We start from the raw sequence: 6000 nt of genomic DNA on the forward strand, positions 1-6000 counted from the left end.
AAGAGATGGGGTGAGACAAGAAGGTTCATGAATGAGAAATGTTACAAATCCTATCTCTAAGGTAAGAGAAGAGGAATCCATAGTATCCATCAGATGAGAGTGCCTCAAATCCGACCATTGAAGGGGGGAGAGTACCATATTCCATGTGAAAATCACATGGTCCTAGCCTAGGTGGCACAAGACCATTCAGCGTGAGAACCAAGTCCAACTAGTGACATATAATAGTAGGATAGGTAAATTGAAAGGTAAGTTAAGTGATAAGGTAGAAGGAGGGAGGGGTTACTCTTTTTATATGAACATAAATTTCCTAATACATAGTTAAAAACACCAAGGTTAAATATTACAATGTGTATCCAAGTAATCATAAAGAGCTATAACAGCATTCACACCTCACCTTGTGTAGATGGTTGTTGGGTTTAACATTAGGAAAATGGGTCATCCAACCAATTCATAAAAGGAATTGACATTTTGACCACCTACACACATTCTTAATCATATGTTAGGTTGTCACATAATAACAAAAAGGATAAGAAATCATTAACACCACTATTTATATGTCGATTTTATATGTATACCTAGAAAGTGTAGACCACATGATGTTGCATAAAATAAGGTAATGAATAATTTACCATGGAAAGGAAATGAACAAGTAGGAATGGATTAAACATTATAAGGGAATGTGGGAAAAAAATAAAAAAAAATAAAAAATTATTATATGAAGATGGAGGACTATTACAAGTGGTATTAGTTCCGAGTTTCAACACTGGGCTTGCATGGAGCGATCACAGTAAAACAAAATATGTGCATAATTATGAGAATGAAATGTTGGTAGCAAGTTGTATTGTTTTATAAGCTACGTAACTAGAGGAGACCTCCACAGAATGACAAAGTATTCCCATCCAGCCATAACAGTTCATGAATATCTATATGTGGAATTGAGTAATGGAAGTACCCCACCAATTCTCAGTTTATGGATGTCATCGGAAACCTGAAACAAGAGTTGACTTACCTCATAAAAAATAATGAACACCTGCTAAAGTCGAGTGAGGAACAAGAGAGGATGATAAGATATTTTACCAAAATGTCTAGCCATAGAAGCATATAACCAGAACGGTTGAAGAGGAAAAAGTTGGAATCAAAGTTAAAGAAGTCTAAAGGTGGACGTGAATCGGATAGGACATATCCAAAATCACAAAGAGAAATTAAGAAAATGGAGTTACAAGTAGAGTTCAGGAAAATCAAACCCCCTACTTTTAATGGGGAAAGTGAAGAAGATGTAGAAGCATGGCTTCTTAACATGATAAAATAATTTTAGATATATGAGTACGAGAGTAACCTGAAGGCCCAGCTGGCTATTTACTAGCTATAGACCAAAGCTACTCTCTAATGGGAGGAGGTTACTCTCTGGTGGGAAGAGGCCAAAAGTGTACATCTATTGGGAGAGAACACAATTTCTTGGGAGGAATTTGAGAAATAGCTTAAGTATCAACACCTAATGGAGCGATACTATGATGATTGTGCCAAGGAATTCCATGAGTTAAGGTTGGTACAAATAACTATGGATTAGTTGGTAGTGAAATTTACAAACTTATTATGGTATGTTCCCTATATTAAAGAAGAGGAATTCCAAGTACAATGACTTTTGAACTGTTTACCAACACCATACAAAGAAAGGATTGAGTTTGACAATCCAAATTTAATGGATGAATAAATAAGAAAATCTAGGTTGTGCCATCAATAGTTCAAGAATAGGGGATAAGACTTAAAAACATGGAAAAATAAGGACATAACCAAATCTGTAACGAGTGAAAATGACAGAAACCTACTTATATTAAGAATTTTGGAAAGGATAAGCAGAGGAAGAAATTCAATAAGGGAAATGGAAATCAGCCGGCACAGTCACATACTGGGTCAAAACCCATGGAATTAAATAGAAAAAAGAGAAGCAGAGTCAAGGAAAGATAACCACTGAAGCATTTGGGTTGTGGAGAACCACACTTATTAAGGGATTTTCTACATAATGCATGATCTATTCAGAATATTCAAGTGGTCCATGAAGCAACAACTATTACTAATGTTGCAATAAATATTATTAGGGTCAACGTGGCACTAGAGGACATACAAGATGAGTATCAATTTACTATTATTTAAATGGTTATCATACAGAAGCATATTTAAACAGTCTTCCTTCAGGATCCTATGATGTATTAAGAGGCACAGACTCATTGGAGAAATAGGGAGTTTCTATAAACTATTTAGAGAAAACAATGAGTTATATGGGTCAAGAAGGGTAAACCTGGTTAATTAGATTTAAACCAAACCCAATATCCATCCAAAAACTTTGAGCCTTACAGTTGAAAAGGAATGCAAGAAAAGGATGTTAGATGTACATGGTGTAGGTAGAAACAAATAAACAACAAACATAAAAGGAAAAGTTAGAGACCTTACAAGTTATCTGTGAATTCCAAGATGTTTTTCTAGAGGAAATTCTAGGTTTACTCCCTCATACAGACATATATTTCTCTATTGATCTAGTACTAGGTGCCACCCCTATATCTATAGCTTCTTACTGAATGAGCATACCAAAGTTACTAAAATTAAAAATGCAGTTACAGGAATTTCTAGAAAAAGGCTACATCTAACCCAGTGTTTCTCCATGGGAGGCCCGCATACTATTTGTCAAGAAAAAGGATGACACATTTAGAATGTGCATTAATTATCGTTAATCGAATAAGTTAACTATTAAAAATAATTACTCATTTACCCAAATTAATTATTTGTTCGATCAAGCGAGGGGAGAAACTATATTTTCAAAGATTGATTTAAGAATAGGCTAGCAACAACTCTAAAAAAAATATGAAGATATTCATAACACAACTTTTAAAACTAGATATGGTCACTATGAGTTCATAGCATTACCATTTGGTCTCACAAACACACCAAAAACCTTTATGTGTTTAATGAACATTGTAGTCCACAAATATCTTTATAGGTTTGTGTTGGTATTCATAGATGAAATTTTAGCATATTCAAGAAATGAAGAAGAACACAAAGAACATCTAAAATTTGTATTACAAACTCTCAGACAACACTAGTTATATTCTAAATTCAACAAATGGGAGTTTTACAAAGACAGAATACAATATTTGGGTCATGTCATTTCAAAGGAAGGATTGTCTGTTGATTTTGAAATGGTTAGGGCTATTAGGAATTGTCCCATACCTAAGGATGTGTCAGTAGTTCACTCATTTATGGTAATCACAGGATATTGTTGAATATTTATAAAGATATTCTCAATATTGGCTTATCCCATTACTTCCTTACAGAAGAAAGGAAGAAAATTTGAATGGAAATCCAAATGCCAAGAGAGCTTTAACAAGTTAAAACAACTTGTAACAGTAGCCCCTATACTAAAAATTAAAGACCCAAACAAGGACTTCAATATTTGTATTGATGCCTATTTGGAAAATCTTTCCAGAGTGTTGATGGAAGAAAATGCACTGATAGCCTGTGAGTCTAGGAAGCTGAAACCACACGAAAATAATTATGCTATGTATGATCTAAAGCTAGCCACAGTGATACATGCTCTAAAAATGTGGAGATATTATTTGTTAGGGAAACAAATTACCTTGGTAACAAATCACATCAACCTGTAATATTTTTCAGCCAACCTGATCTAAATGCTAGATAAGAAAGGTGGCTAGTTTTCCTCGGTGAGTTTGAATTTGATAATAAACATATAAAAGGAAAGGAAAACAAAATATACAATGATTTAAGTAGAAATTCTCATGCTTTAATGGGAGTATCAGTTAGCAGTGTCAATACATATTTTGTGGAACATATTAAAAATATTCAACAATATCATCAATATCTGGATTTTCAGTAAAAATTACAACAAATGGAAGCTCCTAGATATGCTAAGAATTTTGAAAATTTGTTAACCTAATGAAATATATTGTATATTCCCAACGTGAGTTTGTTGAAACAAGTGATACTAGTTGAATATCACAAGAAACCATATGCATTCTATCCTGGATATCAAATTAAAGAAAAACAAAATTTGGGTAGTCATGAAGAAGGAGGTGGCATAATACTTAGCAAAATTTATAGAATGTTACAAAGTAAAGGTGGAGCATCAACACCCTGCTAGATTGTTGAACCCACTACCCATTCCCCAATGGAAATGGGAAGTGATTGCATTGGATTTTATTACAAGATTACCAAAGACAACATGACAACATGAATCCATCATGGTGGTACTGGACACATTGAATAAAGCAAACATTTTACATTGTTGTAGTTTACTTTTGGAACCGCACAGATTGCTCATATATTCATGAAGGAAATTTTCTAACTGCATGGAGTACCAAAGATTGTAGTGTCAGATAGAGATGCTAAATTTACCTCCAAGTTATGGAAATCTTTGTTTTTCGGCATGGGGACTCAATTAAATTTCAACACTACATACCATCATCAAATTGATGGAAAGACAAAAAGTACCAATTAGATTTTGGAGGATATGTTGCGAATGTACATGATGGATAGGCCTACTAAGTGGGAGGATTTTCTAGATTTAGAAGAATTTACATATAATAATAGCTATCAAAATTCAACAAAAATGAGTGCTTTTGAAGCTTTATATGGAAAAAAATGTCATACACTGCTCAGTTGGAGTCAATTGGAAGATCGATTGATATTAGGATAGGATGCTTTGCTGGAAATGGAATAGAAAGTATAGAATATTAGAAATAACATCAAAATTGCATAGGATAGGGAAAAAGCTACGCGGACAAGAAAATAAGTCATAAAGAATTTAATATTGGACACCAAGTTTACTTAAGAGTAAAACCAAGTAAGATCATCTTAAGAATTGGTACATGTGCAAAATTAGCACCACATTTCTGTGGGCCTTTTAAAATCTTGGATAGAGTTGGTCCAATAGAATATCAATTGGCTTTGCCTAGTCATATTAAAGTTCATAATGTCTTTCGTGTGTCTTTATTAAAGAAATGTGTTCATGATAATTCTCATGTGGTTGATTGGAATTCAATACAGGTGGAACCCAAAGGATATTTCCTACCAGAGTCACTCTACGTCTTAGATCGGAAAGATATCTTGCTCCAAAATTGAGTCATCGCTCGAGTTAAAGTGCAGTGGAGGCACTTTACACCTAAGCAGGCTACTTGGGAGAGAGAGGATAAAATGAAAGAAGCTTATTCCTCTTGGTTCAAGAATGAAGCAAATAAACTATAAACATTGAGGATGGTGTTCATTTAAAAAGAGGGGGAAGATTTAATTCCCCTCTATTTCTATATAAATATTTTTCTGTTTTAGATATAACTATTTATAGTTGTCCTGTCTAAAAATTCATGGTGAACTATAATTAAATAAACAATAAAGTATGATGATGTAAGAAATGAATTTTATTAATGAAATGGAAAAAAACTGGAAATTACTTGGGAAAGAAACACTGGAGTTAAAGAGATTACTGCCAAGCTTCGAAAACCAAGGTTGGCAGATAAGATCAAGACAATATTCCTTTAAATGACTCATAAAAATCACTAGGGATTGATTAATAATATTTAATACGATTGGGGAGAAATCTATTTAATCACTCTTTGTTGTAAGAAACACAAGTAAGGGTGAATAAAGTTTCGTGTGAGAAAAAACCGAGCTTTAAAGACAAAGGAGAAGATACCTTTTTCACAAAAGGAAAAAAAAATTAGAAAATCCTAGGTTATTGGGTTGGAAGACCCTATAAAGTGGGACGCCAGTAAGGAAAGATATGTTAGGGAAGTAAGGCATAAAATACCTTATATGGAATCACATGAGATGGTTGATTATTTTGGAAGATCTCTGCTCAGGAGGGACTTGAGGATCTGTTCATGGTTGGGAGGAATGTATTTTTCCCAAGTGCAACTTTAGTTATAAATCTGGTTAGAAATTTTTATATAGTTATTAGCTATTAGTTTGATGAAAATTATGATTATATTAGTTATA

Source organism: Pinus tabuliformis, chromosome 9 (genome assembly GCF_031772625.1).
Source record: "Pinus tabuliformis cultivar Carrire ecotype Pingquan chromosome 9, CPIR1, whole genome shotgun sequence".
Lineage (NCBI taxonomy): Eukaryota > Viridiplantae > Streptophyta > Pinopsida > Pinales > Pinaceae > Pinus > Pinus tabuliformis.